The sequence below is a fragment of the Corvus cornix genome, chromosome 12, assembly GCF_000738735.6.
Source record: "Corvus cornix cornix isolate S_Up_H32 chromosome 12, ASM73873v5, whole genome shotgun sequence".
In the NCBI taxonomy this organism is placed as follows: Eukaryota; Metazoa; Chordata; class Aves; order Passeriformes; family Corvidae; genus Corvus; species Corvus cornix.
Genome location: NC_046342.1, coordinates 19,224,417 through 19,239,006, shown reverse-complemented (window position 1 = coordinate 19,239,006; position 14,590 = coordinate 19,224,417). Strand labels below are relative to the sequence as shown.

At 48.7% G+C, this 14,590-nt stretch overlaps 1 long non-coding RNA gene across 1 annotated transcript in view; it reads left to right on the top strand.

The window, feature by feature from the left end:
• Positions 1 to 14,590, top strand: part of LOC104683388 — a 129,282-nt gene continuing 114,692 nt past the window's right edge. Inside the window, exon 1 of the long non-coding RNA XR_002043492.3 lies at positions 1 to 327. This is a non-coding gene — a long non-coding RNA (uncharacterized LOC104683388). The remainder of the gene's footprint in view (positions 328 to 14,590) is intronic.

Here is a 14,590-nt window from a genome sequence, read left to right as displayed (position 1 = left end):
TGCTCTGTTCTGCTTAGCTGTAGATGCTTCCCAAATTTCCTCTTTGGTGAAACAGGCATTTGTGCAGGTTCCCCATAAAAATGACTGATTTGGGTTTTACCAGGAGCTCTGGCACTTCTCCACTACAAGAAAGAATTGCATTTATGGAGAGGTTTATCAAGATGGGAATAGTGAAACAAGCATTTTAAATGTCCAGCAGAACCCTCTGTCTTCCCCCAAACAAGCCTCCCTGGGCAGGAATTTCAGCCATTCTGGAATGAGAGCCTCCTGAAAGGAATCTGTTTCCCTGTGGGACTGCCCAGCTTTCAGCCCTGCTTCTGGGGGAAGGTAAGAGAGCTCTGTTTTCATTTACTATTTATGAGATGTGCGTTCCTATTGCCAAGTGACCACAGGATTCGGTGCTTTTAAGAATCTGCAAATGAGATGAAGCTCATTATTTTTTAATGTAAAAGGGATTATTGCAAGGGGAGTGCAGGGATATGTAACCTCAGAGATGGCTCTTGCTGGGGGATAGATTTTGAGGCTTTTGCTTCAGGAAGCCAGTAAAGAACACGGAGTATTTTCCAGTCATTCTGCTCAGCATCTAAAAGCAGTATTTATTAGGAATAGCTCTAAAGGGGATTTTTTTTTTTTAATTGCAGACTTGTAGGAAATTGCCCTCCTTACGTGTGCATTTTACTGTGCAGTGTTGAGAGAAATGCAGGGGCATGTTTCCAAAATAAATCTTTTTCTTAATAAGCAAAAAATCCTTATTATCCACTCCTGCCCCCACACAGTGGAGCTGATCTCAGGGTCCTGAGGGACAGCAAAGGCTGGAAGCACAAATGCAGCTTGTTTCTCAGATTTCTGGGTGCCAGGGGTGCCCTGAGCCCCTGCTCCCAGCCCTCCCTGCAGGTCACACACAGGGTTGATGCATAACCTGAATGTTTTTCAGGCGTGTCTGTGTGAGACAGAGCCGTCAACAGGTGGCAAAGGCACTGCAGCTGCAGGAGAGGGCACCTGATTTAACAGTGTGTCGAAGGCAGCTCAAACTGTGACAGAAAAGAGTAAATGTAAGGAAAATATCAGAACTGTGCTGCATGGGGGAAGGATCAAGGGGCATTGAGCAACTGCTGAGCACTTTCTGGAGTCACATCCCTGCTCCCCCAGCAGCCTGGGATGTGCAGGGAGCAGGCACAGGCCACTGCCCTCTGCACAGCACAGCCACTGCTGCCTCTCCAGGACAGCAAGGCAGCATTTAGCAGGATGTCTGTAGGGATTTGCTGACCAGCTGCCAGGGAACGTGCACTTGCAGTCCTTAGGTGCCTTTTAAGACCCCAGACTAATTTCCTTCCCCGTGTTCCTGCTCTCCTGAGCTCATGCTCCACAAATGCAGTAATTGCAGGCATTTGTTTTGAACCACACAAGTCTGAGCTCCAGAGTAAGTTTTATTTACTGCAATTATATCTGGCAGGTAATTTCTAGTAAACCCAGGGAAATGATTAACCTCCCACTAAATTCATGAACAGAAAAATAGGGCAAATTGATCAAATAAGCTGTTTCCTACACAATAAAAAAAATATTACAAATATAACATCCTGGAACAGAAATAGCTCCGATGAAACCATAAAGACAAGCAGGAACCTGCTAGAGGCATCTGTGCAGGGTTTTTAAATGGGGATTCGTTTCTTGCTTATCTCCCAACCATGAATTATTATTATTTCATCCACTGCTGCTCGTGGAGCTGCTTCAGCTGTGCCCATACCTTGTGTCACAGATGAGTGACTTGTGTCGCCTGAAGAATCATAGGCAAAGGTATCAGCAAAAGGGGATTGAATTTAAATTTGCCAGAGTGTGATTGAACAAAGTTTGATGGCAAGTTCTACTCTATTCATTCCTGCATGGATGAATTCTGCAAAGGAAAATGGAGTGAGAATTGATTTAAAATGATTTACACTGAGACTAAAGAGCCAAAAGGGTCAGGGAGACCCTCCTGTTGAGTCATGAGGGGCAGAGTGGAATTTCTTTCTCATTTGAGTTTGGATAAGAGGAAAAGACAGCCTGGGGCATGAGAGCATCCATCTGGACAGGTCACAGAATGCTGGAAGCAGAACTGCCCTTTTTTGATTTCCACAGCAGTATCTGTGTGCATTCCCTCCGGAGGGAGTGTTTGAAAACCATCCTGCAGCAGTGGCTGAAGGAGCTGCCACAGGGCTGGGGGCCCTTGTACAATAATGCACAGCATTCCCATTTTCCAGCTCAAAGCACTGCTTTGTGTGACCTCGTGTCACTTTAAGCTCCGTTATCCATCTCCATCTGGGGGCTGAGGGGAGCTTTATCCTAGCCTGGCTTGGGAAGCGTGGCAGCAAATGGGAAGTGAGGAGGGGTTGCTTATCACTCATGGAAAAGGCTCTTCCCAGCCTCGTCTGTGGTGCTCCCCAGACTCCAGATAGAGAATAACGTCACTCAGAGGCTCAGATTTTCCTCCTCCTTTGGAATGATGGTAACCAGGAGTGACAAGCTGCGAGCTGGAGGTGATCCATCATGTGGCACCTCTGTCCTCCTCCCCCTGCACTGCTGCCCAGGCTGGGCACAGTGTGATTCCAGCTGCTTTCTGCTTGCCTTGAGCTGGGGCAAGTCAGGAGATGTGTCATCTGGGGAGGGCTGTGCCCATTCTCCAAGGCTGCTGGGTTTGCTCTGCCCACCTGGGATCAGCCTAGGTGGGTACAAAGTGGGCATATGGTGGGTATGTGGCAGCCAGAGCTTTGCCAGGCTGGCAGTGTGCAGGTTTGAGGGCTTCTTGCTCCTCCTTGTCCTCTCCCAGGCACAGTTGCCTCTCTGAGCCTGACTGATGGTTGATCCCTTCGAGTTTCCCAAACAAACAGGAGCAATTACTCCCTGATTAAAACCCCGGGCAGCCAGGCTGTGCAAATGGAGATAACCATTTATCTGCACTGCTTCCTGCCTGGCCCTGGGGCTCAGCGTCCATCAGGCTGCAGTGTTTGCTCCTGCTGGGACTGCAGCAGTGTGGGATGGGGAGGGCAGGGGAGCAGGGCAGGGGTGGCTGTGGGGCTGCCCAGGGTGACGAGGGTCAGGACATGGGGCTGTGCTGGCCCCTCATGGCACAAGGTGCTCCTGCAGCAAGCAGGGACAGCCAAGTGACCGCTGCTCTCTTCAGCTTCAGGCCGAGGGCAGCCCGTGTGTCCCATCCCACAGGACACCTGCACTGCTGCTGCTGGCACTGGGGAGGTAAAACTGATGCGTTTGAGTTCCAGGAGACACCCCTGGCACAACACCGCTGGGCTGTCAGCACTGCTGTCAGGAGCTGAGGTGCTCCTTCCTGGGGCACTAGAATAAATTGGTTTTGAAGTTGCACTACAGAGGTTCAGGTTGGATATCAGGAAAAAATGCTTTACTGAAAGAGTGGTTGAACATCGGCGTGGGCTGCGCAGGGCAGTGGTGGAGTCACCTCCCTGGAAGTGTTCAAAAAGTAGATGCAGCACTCTGAGATGTGCTGTGAAGGTTGGACTTGATGATCTTGAAGGTCTTTTCCATCCTTAATGATTCTGTGACCTTGGGTGATAAGTACCACGCTGAAGGAAGCTTCTAGAACTTCCACCTTAAATCTGTCTTCTATGACTTTTAGGTACATTCCCTATTTCCCAGTATTTCCACATCATACAGAGTTGTGTTATTTGTATCTCTTCCCTCTCTTCCAGGCTCCATCCTCTTGAATGCTTGACCAAATTCATGATGAAATAAATTCTGTGTATATTGCTAAAGTTTATTCTGCTGTTGAAACATTGTACAGAAATCTTTTGTCTGTCCTGAAACTTCAGACAGATCTTTGCTTCTTTTAAAATAGCCTTTGAAATGTTTTTCATCCAAACGAGTGAAATAGCAAGAATAATAGAGGTTGTAGAATTTGTAGCTACTATAGTTTCCTGCTTCTCCAAATGCTTTTGGAAATGCTGATTGATTTGTAACAAAGCTTGAAATGTCACCAGGAGGAATGAATGAAAAATACACTTCTCTAATGTATGTTGAAGTTGAAATTGGCTCAAAGTTTTAACCTTTAGAGGTGCTTTTTTCCTTTTCTTCCCTTTTTTAACTTTTCACAGCAGTCAAGGAGTTGGAAAGATAACCAGGAACAAAATGCACATAGAGGAAATGAATAAATTATGCTCTTATTTTTGGCACATTTACAAGAGAGACATTTTAAAACTCCACTTCAGTGACAAAAGAAAGGATTGCTCTACTTAAAATAAAGCTTCTGGTACAGAGGAATGCTGGTGAGGGCTGATGGATCCCTGGCCTGGCTCAATTCTGCAGCTCCTTGAGAGGGGCAAAAAGCCCTGACTGTGCCCCACAAACACCCCCAGAGCCTGCAGAAAGGGGCTCTGCTGGGGCTGTTCTGGGCAGCATGGGATCATTCCTACCTTGGTCAGTGGTGGGAATGTGGCTGGGAGAGCGGGAGCCACATCCTGGCAGTGTTTCCTCCCCAGCTGGGTTTGTTGGTTCAACTGGCAGTGCAGTGTCTCAGTGAGCTGGGGGTGTGTTTGGGCAGGAATAATAACAAGGCTTTGCCTGCTCTAGAATTTGCAGTAATTGGAACTGCAGAATTAGGTAAACATGCTTTGAAACCCATCCAATTTCAGATCCAGCAAGATGACCCTTCTGGGACCCTGAGGCTGCTCCAGGGCCACCAGCTCGTCTGTGTTTTGTCCCTGTTCTCACTGGTTGTGTTCCAGTCCTCCCCAGTGCTCAACGTTTGTCACTCAGGTTAGAAATGTCTGGTGCTTTCTAGGGTTTGCTGCTTTTCTTTTTCCTGATGAATTTACTCTCTGGAGTATGAAACAATAACAAAAGCCTCGGGACCTGCAATCAGTCTGTGCTGGAAGATGTGCAGCAGCTGGAGCTGCAGTGCTGGGAGAATGTGGCTCCTTGGGCCTCACCCTCCCCATCTTCTTCCTCAGTAACCACTGATATTTTGGCAGCTTTAAAGCCAAACAGGAGCTGAGCAGTAAGTGGGACCTGAGTGCATTTTGTTGTCACTGAGAACCAGTGAGGTGGCTCATCCTCCCTGCCCCAACAGTACCTGTGAGGTTCCAGCTCAGTGCTGCAGCAGAATGGTGCAAAACTGCTGACAAATGTGGTGTTCCAGCTTTTGCCCAGGATTTTGTGGATAGAAACCAGGGCCCTTCTTTTCATCCAGCTCCCTCTCCCCCGTACCAAGAGCTGCTCCCTGTGGTGATGCTGTGATGGTGAGGAGAGGTGGGAGGCAAGAGGTACTGAGCAAAACCAGGTAACACCAGGAATAAAAACTGCAGGTTCTCAAGTTCCAGTTCATTCCAGTACCCTGAAACTCGCTGCCCCACTGGAGGTGGAGCAACCCAAGCTGATACTGTGGGGTGTGTGTGAACACTGGCGTTGGAGGAAGGTCAGGAGGGAGCTGCATTGCAAATGAATGAAATGAATCCTGGATCAGTAATTACAGGGCTTTCTCACCTTGTTCCTAGACATTTTTTTAGCAGAAAAAGGCTCAAGATGAATCCACCTATCTCATTTCAGCCTCATGATGTGTTTGTTCAACATAAAAAATCGATGTTGAACTAGAATTTTGTGGGGAAGGAGAAGGTCCATGGGGATTACATTCCTGTTCAGTGCAATTTCTTGTTTTACTGCTGCATAGCCTGGCTGGTTAATAAGGTCTCCTTGAATGGGAGTCTGTATTACTGCTGTGCTGGTATGTGAAAATCAATCCTTGTAAATTTATTGGTGGCCACGTGCTCTCTTTGCTGTCGTTATAATTGGGGCTGTCATTGATTGACAGCAGCCAATAATCAAAAGCACTTTTGCAATTCTGATCCCCATCAAACACCAAGGGCAGGGAGTGTCCTTGTGCCTCACACTCTTCCCTGGAGCTTGGATCATTCCACAGATTACTGGGATAAAGGAACTTGCCTGGCATTGAGAGGAAGCAGCTGGGATGGCAATGGAAGGGCTGAGCCTTTGCTGAGACAACAGGGATAACACCCAAATCCATCCCTTTGGGTTAATGAAATCCTTTCTCCCTGGATCTAACATGAGCCCACTGAAGCACCTGACAGGAATTCTTCCTCTGACTTTGTGTTGGGACAATGGGCAGTTAATGATAGTTGTGTACTTGGCTGGGGAAGGGTGATAAGGAGAGGAAAATCTGCATCCTTTGGAAGCAGTACATCCGTTCCCTGGATTCCTGTCTGGGATTTTTATCTGATTGGGGGAATGAAAAGGAGATGACTTCAGAGAAATCTGAGTGTGATAATCTTCTCAGAAATCTGAGTGGGGCAGAAGCAGCCTGCTGGAAGGGGATCAGTCCTGGGCTTCCCAGACATGTTGTCTGAGAGATTTCGGGAACAGCCAGGGGAGCTCCTCAGTCAGGCACCAGACTGGCTCCAGAAGGGCTCCATCCTTCATGGTTTCAAACCCCCGAGTCAAGTCAGTTATAGCACTTGATTACCTTTTAGATCCCAGCATCTGATTGAAAAGGTTTGATTACTGAATGTGAACTGGGATTAATTTGGTTAGGGCACCAAAACTAATGGCATTTAAAGGAATTAGCTTTGGATATCAAAATGTAAGCCTGAGAGAAAACCTCCTCCTTGCTTCTTGCAAGAAACACCTGCTATAGGTTTGACCTATAGCAGCTCAGTTCAGTATGTGGTGCTCATGAAAAACAAATTTGCCTTTACCTGCATACATTAAATTTCTCTTCCCTTGGCTGATAATCCTCTGCATGTTGGCATCCTGACTGCTCTAAAGATTTTTGAATTAATGTTGAAATTATTCATTTGGGTGGTAGGAGCATCTGTTCCAGTGTTATATCCGTGTCTGGTATTTCTTCATTATATATGGGATGATGCACTAGAAAGGCACTTGAGATGCAGGTTATAAAAATACCACAAAGGCAGGGAAGGCATTTGTTGAAGAGTGCTCAGTGAGTTCGGATGCATTTCATTTAGGAACAATCACATACAGGTGGGTGATGTTTAGTGTTGGGGCCACAGGGATTAATTTGGGAAAGTCTGCAGAGGCAGCAGCCGCTGGTAGCTGGTTCTGACATGGCCGTGGGCCAGGGGAGCATAGCTTTGGTTAGTGGGAGTTGGGGTTCAAAATGGGGGCCTGGGGGACCACAGAGCTGGGCTGAGGGAGCCTGGGGAGCCCCAGGGAGGAAGGTCTTGGGTCAGCGGGTGTCACACGGGGCTCACGGGGCAGTGGTGGCAGCGGGCAGGGGACAGGGGAGGTACCAGGAGGAGCTGGGGGAGGAGCAGATGGAAGGGGTGGAGCTCCCAGGGACCCCTGGCAGGGCTGTGGGACAAGGTGAGGACTGGACCCGCTGACCACTGATGGATAAAGTTCTGCTGGCCGGGATCTGCAGCTCGGAGGGGCTGGGTGTGGGTTCAGCGATGCAGGACGAGGGCTGATGTCCCCGTGGGCTGTGTCAGTCCCGTGGGGTGACTCCAAGGGACAATATGGCCATCACAGCTCCAGGCTTAGGAGCCGCTTTCATGGCGGACCATGAAACCCTTCAGTTAAGATTAAACTCCGTCTCTCCAAAGGCTTATCCTGAGTGTTGCAAGCTGTAAATCACTGGGCTCTACTCGGGGCTGGGGTCAGGTATCAGGTTAGGGTTCAAATCAGCAGCGTCAGAAACCCATTTTACTCTTGATCCTCTCAATCCCTGCTGGGGATAAAAGGCTTATCATTAGTTATCAAAAGATAGCAATGGCTCCCTCAGCTGTGTTCAAGCCCAGGTTTGTGCAGATATTAGATGAATTTTCAGAGGAACAAAGTGCTCAAGAACTTGATTCATGGGTGGATTTTGGCCTATGTTTTATAGGTCTTCAAGGAACCACCAGAAACCCATTTTTCCTGCTCTGTGTTTTGAAGTTTAACCCTGTGGTACAGGAGCTGTTGGCAGACACTCAGCTCCGAAGGAAATATGAACCATTTGTCAAGGAAAGGAGCAGCACGTATTTTAACCCTCCAGCCCTGCAGGCTTTCAGATATTACCCAATAAAACAAGCTCATCCACTCTTCTTCTTGAAACCCCAAACCTAATTTTAAGTCTGTTTTCTCTATAGAGTTCACCCTATAACTTTTCTCCTCCTGGAAGGCATCCCAAGCCCAGGAGCTCTGGCTGGCTGGGTGATAACCCTGTCCCTATTGCCCTCTCTGATTGGAGCCCTAAGCCAAGCCCCAAATCCCCACCAGGAACATCCCTCTGCCACCTCCCCATGGCTCCTCATCCTCAGGGCCTCAGTCATTCCAGGCTTGGCGTTGGTTTGAGGAGAGGCACTTGGGTGTGGGAAATGGGGAAGAGGAGAACAAAGAGGGAGGAAGTGGAAGAAGTCTGAGAATGAAGAGTAGAAGGAATTTTGGGGGAGGGTTTCACATCTTTCTCAACCTCCACGTCTCCTGCAGGATGCAAAATGCACAGCTGAGGGCCCCTGATCTCCACAGCCTGAGGTTTTCTTGGCTTGAAATCCTGATCTGGGCCAAATTCCAAGCATTTGCTCATTTAGATGAGTAAATCTAAGAGAAATTAAAGATGAAGATGTATTATCAGTCTTAACTTCTATGTAATACTGGTGCATGCCTATGATTTTGTCATTACATCGGTTCTTGAGATGTAGAAATTGCTTGCACTAATTTAATTCTTGCTCTATTTTATTGCATTTTTGCGTTGCTTCCTTGACCCTGGGTCTCTTTGCTGAGTTACAATACATTTTTACAATTTTCCCTTGAATATCTGTGTCTTCAGGAATATCAAATGTGGCATATCCATTCCCTTTCACGTGGAACCAACCATGAAAACCCATGACAGGGACAGTGCCTGGGGTGAGGCACAGGCAGGGTGGCTGTGGGGGGTCACGCTTTGAAAGCATCTTATAAAGTAAATGGGGTTTTTTACCCAGCAAGCTCTAACTTTCCTTCATTTGTTATTTGTTTTATCCCAACACAGTTTGGGTTGATTCAAAGTAAAATTCTCTCACTTTTTTTTTTTTTCTGTGGGGGGTGTGCATTGATGATTTAATGATCTTGAGAGTCGGTTTGTGTGTCAGGAAGTGGCAATGTCCCCATTCCTGGAGGGACTTCAAAGCTGTGTGGATGTGGCACTTGGGGACATGGGTAAGGGGTGGCCTTGGCTGTGCTGGGGGATGGTTGGACTCGATGGTTGTGGATGGATTTCTGAACCTAAATGATTCTGTGATTCTCTGTAATGGCTCTGGCTCTTGTGGTGTCTTTAATAACCCCTCCTGTTGCCACTGCCAAAGGCAGGACAGGCTGCTGGCTGGGCCACTGGGCTAATCCAGAAGGACTTTTCTTATATTCTTATTTTAGGATCTAAAACCTGCATTCTAATCTCTGTTCAGGCATTGCTCTGGCCTCCACCCCAACAGGGTGTCCCAGCCTGCCCAAGGACTGAAACATTTGCTCAAGGTTGCTTTGCATCCTGCCTTTCATCAAGTGATACACTTAATTAAAATCTACACTCCACTGGCAGTGGCGGAGCAGAGCTGAGTTCACATCCTGAGTTCTGCTTCAAAGGAAAACATCGTGGGAAATTGTGTATTTTATATCACTGGCCTTTATGTGGTGGTTAATAACCGTGGTTATTGGAGAGCAGAAAACGTCTCTGATACTCTGTCGTTTAAACAAAAGGATTTAAAGATTGCCAGGCCATTAGTAACTCCTCCTTTTTAGAGAATAAATAAAGGCTCACAGCTCTTGCTGTGCAGTTCAGAATGGGATATTTGATGCTTCAGAGTATTCCAAGCAGTGGTTCTCTAACGTATCATTGAGCCCTTCTCCATCGGGAGTGAGAGCAGCAGGGATGTGAACATTACCCAGGAGCTCCCTGGAGTCCCCACGGACACTCCGCCCCACCTGCACACATCCCCAGCCTGGGGAAAGGTGCTGCTGAGTGGAGGCAGTTCTGTGTGTTCAGGGGGTCCTGTTCAGCCTGGAATGAAATCCCAGCTCTTTGTTGGAAGCCTGGCCCAGCTCGTGCCCCTCAGCACAGGCAGAGTCCATGTTCCTGGAGAACCAGACCCACCTCCTGCCCCCGGACTGGGAGTCACCAAGGGTTCCTCTGCACTGGACAGGGGAGATGCCCACGTGGTGGTCAGTGACTCTGCACATTGTCTAGTTTTGTCCCCAACACTGGGCAATGTCCCACCTGGCAGCTGGCACTGCAGCCAGTCCACAGCAGAAAGGTTCTGGATTTGTTCTGGAACGTGTCTGATTCTCTGTGAGCAGCTCTGCAGGGCGAGCATCCCTCAGCTGATCTGTTGGCATCATCTTCCTGCCCCTGCCTCTCCTTGGGATGCACGTGGGAACAGCTCAGGTGCAGCAAGGACGTGGCAGTGGCTGCCTGGAATGCAGTGGCATCCCTGAGTGAGTCAGACATGCAGGATCCTCAGGGGGTTTCAGTGGCCATGTGTCTGTGAAAATTAACTTATTCCTGGCTGTTCCCACTGCATCTCTAGATTATAACAAGCCTAGGTGTGTTTAAATTTAATTTGTAAAACTGCTCCTGCTGGCACCTGCATTGATGCTGCTGGGAGGTTCCTCCCAGGGGCTCTGATTGCAGTCTGGGGTTTTTTTTAGCCCAAAAGATCTGAGGGCTGGGTGGATTCTTTATTTCTCTCACCTGGCTGGGATAGAGCAAACGCTGAAAGCTGCCCAGGATGAGCCCCAGGGACAGCCCTGCCTGCACCCTCCAGCTGGAGCTGCTGGGCAGGGCAGACACCCAGCTGGGGGATATAACCCCAGAGAGTATTTCTTCATCCTTAGATGCACCTGGGTGTTGGAATGGCTCGGTTTTGCCATTTGCTGGCTCTGGCCGAGTGCTGATGCACTTGAGAGGCCCCCTGGAGCTCTTTGTCCTTCTTGTGGGGTGCTGGGTGCTGCCTCTGAGGAGCAGGGAGCTGCTGGTGCACTTCAAGTAAGGCTTGGAGCAGTGAAGGTCGCTGTGATTTCACAGAGGGATCTTGCTGATAATAAGTAAAACAAGTTTGTCTTTTTGCTGGCAGTGAGGGGGATGCCTAGAAAGACATTAAAAATAGCTACAGAGAATCTGCTGTGCTCCTTGCAGCTTCTGAATTGTTGTGCTATTAATAATGTGCTCCAGACATCCATAGAGCTCACACCCCTCCCTCCAGTGGATGTCAAGGAGCCGTAGATAACCCAGTGTTATCAAACTTGTGCTGCCATGCAGAACTTTATAGGGACCTGTGCATTTATATGCTGGAAGATAAGTACGTTATTACCGAGGATTTCATGCAAATGAAGGGTTATTGTGCTGTAACACTGTCAGATCATTACAATTTTCTGCTTTAATAACTCCTTGAAGGGGCTTTAAGAGCCCAAGTGGAATTTCAGCGGAATACCCTGTGTTGCAGGTACGTGTGCTCTGCTCTGTGTGTCCCCCCTGCCCTGGGGAGCAGAGGGGTTGTGCCTTGCCTGGCTGGGCTGTCCCTAAGAATTTCTGTGCAGCCCCACCCGTGCTCTGTGTGAACAGAATCATTTTGGTTAAGTAGAAAAATATTGTATTCATTTAAATATTGTAACATCTGATACAGCTGCAATGCTCTGATATTAATGGCCCACTTGAGGCCAATCCTTCTTCTCAAAGGGCTTTTTGGTCGCCAATTCATCATGCAGGCATCAGGCAAAGAGTTATCATTCACTTTTTTTTTTTTTTGTGAAGGACAGATATTGATATTCTCCCACGATATGGGAATAGATCCCTTATCAGCAGTGCTGAGGTGCAGGCTGGGAGCAGAGGAATCTCCTCCAACCGACAGCCCTGTGTAGTTCAGATAGCTCTGCTTTTCCTGAGAGCGCTCAGGGAATGCTCAGATGTTATGGTTTCAGCCTAAAAAGCTACATTTTTGTTGAGTTTTGTGTCCTTCCTTCCCTGTGCCCAGCAGGAGACATAGTTTGGTCTGGGCAATGTGAGTTCCCATGCCTTGAAATCCCTTGGATGTTAACTGGAGGCAGGGACAGATGTCTTGGATGGTCCAAGGCTTGCTCCTGGGGCCAGGAGGAGCAGAGCAAGGGCTGCTCCTGGGTGTTGAGCTGGGCTTGGCTTGCAGCTCTTCTCCAGTCTCCCAGTGAGACTTTGAGCCATTTGCTGAGGCCCCTTGTGCTTCCTTTTTCCAGCTTTCCTTTCACGGCCAAGTCTCTTATGCCAGCCAGGAGTGCAGCGCGACAGAAACCCTTTTTAGGGTTTATTTGTGTGTGGCCCAGCTGGCTCCTCCCTGTGCATGAGGCCTTGGTGACAGGGCACCCCCTCCCCAGGACCTGCTGCCAGTGAAAACCCAGAACTGAAATGTTCCTGCTCAGCTGGGTGCTGCAGAACCACGGGGAAAGTGAAAAGCTTCCAGGCTGAAAGCTCCTCAGAGGGAGCAGGGCTTCCTCCCCTCTTTGGGAGCCAGGAATGCCAGAGGGAGTGGAATCCTGGAGCCTGCAACCCTGCTGATATAAAATGCAAGGCAAGGGATCATTAAAAACCCAAGTCTGTATGGTTTTTGGGAGGTCCAAGAATGTTCTCCTGTGGTAGTGCTCCAGGTCTGCTCTAGAAAGTATTTAGTAAATGCCAGGAAAATTAATGAACTGCTTTTGGCTGCTGGGGCTCCAGTGATGGGTGACTTGGAGCAGCAATGAACAGGTCCTGGTGCTGCCAGCTGAGGTCTGAGCGTGATTACGTGGGACAGAATTGATTGATTTTCCATGTCTAAATTATTCACAAGCTTAGTCATTGCTTTTGGAGCTGATAATTTCACTGGGGCTCGGGACCTGCCATATTATGGCTTATAAGAAGTTTAACCATTAGTGAAGTCTTGGGCAATAAATCACCATGGTGCTGTGCTGCTCTTAAAATGTCATTGGAGCACAGTGTGGCTGAAACAGGAGAAGCATGGAGGATTGGAACAGCTTCCCAGAGAGGCTGGGAGGACACATCCCTGGAAGTGTCAGCTCTTTTCCCACTTTTCCCTCCCAAAAGCCACGAGCTGCCTGCAGGAAGTCCCAAGGAATGATTTGAAATGTCTGAGACAGCAGAGCTAGGACTGGTCTGTAGGTGTTGCATTAATTTTTAATACATATATAAGTGGAATTCTGGTGACTGGAGTTTTGTCCTGAGCACTGTGCTGTGAAACTCACACTTGCTGTGCTGGACTTCGGAGCATTTTGGGGGAGATTTGGTTTGTTCTGAGTCTGGGTTTCATTATCTCATCCAGGCTTCACCAAGTGAAGGGTGAGGTTGTGATCATCTAAACTCGAGGCATGCCCAAGTATAGAGTCACCTGAAATAGCTTTCCCCTGGTGTGACTGGAGGCTGAGCAGATCACATTTGATTTCTGCACTCATAAGAAGGTTCCTTTAAATGAGTTTAAACTACTTGGCAGAAAAAAGGACATTTAAAATTCAGTGAACAGTGTATAACTGGGATCCCTAATTTAGCGGGGCACTGGGGGGGTGTGAATGTGCCCAGCCCTGGGTGGTGTCCTGCCTTCTCATTAGCAGGAATGCTCATGTGTTATCCTGGGAAAACGTGGGGTTCCCACTCACAAAGCACCTGGGCCCCCGTCACACACCCCTGCAACACCCTCCTGACCCTCTCCCCGTGGGCAGCAGAGAACTTGGATTATTTTGAGTGGTTGAGGGGAAGGAGCAGGAATCAAATGCAGCTCAAGCCTATTCTGTAGGCTGGTGAGTGGTTCCTGTACTCAGCTGGTGGGTTTGGTTACACTTTTACAAAGCTGCCTCTCGGAGGTGGCTGCCTCCATAAATAGTACAAGAAAGAAGTGTTGCTCTCAAGAAATGGGGTTTCCCTCTGACAGCTGCTCTGGGATCGGTGCCTCAGGCTGATGGGAGCGGGGAGGGGGGGCTGCTCTGCCATTCTTCCCCTCAGAAGTTGTTGTAGTGTGTCAAAAAGTGCTATTTTTCCCTGGCATATGGAGCGGAGCGTGCCTGCCTCCCAGTGTGACCTATATAAAGACAGAGTCAAAGCTATTACTGTGCCATGCTGGAGGTTCTGTGTTTCTAGGCTTAGTCAAAAAAAGGAGAAATCCAGTTTTTTAATAGACAATGAGAATGGAGAGCAGAATGCAGCCCCATCAGCCCTCCTGCCTCTGTGAGGATGCAGCTCTGGGTAATGCCCTGCAAATGCCTTTCCATGCCATGACAAGGCGCAGAGCTGGGCTGATTTTTTTCTCACAGCAATAATAAATAATAATATTTAAAAAGAGAAGGCTCTGGGGAGACTTTAGAGCTCTTTCCAGTCCCTAAAGGGGCTCCAGGAAAGCTGGAGAGGGACTTGGGACAAGGGATGGAGGGACAGGACACAGGGAATGGCTTCAGGTTTAGGTGAGACGTTAGAAAAAGATTCTTCCCTGGGAGGGCAGGCCCTGGCACAGGGTGCCCAGAGCAGCTGGGGCTGCCCCTGGATCCCTGGCAGTGCCCAAGGCCAGGTTGGACGGGGTTTGGAGCAGCCTGGGACAGTGGGAGGTGTCCCTGCCCATGGCAGGGGTGGCACTGGATGGGCTTTAGGGTTCCT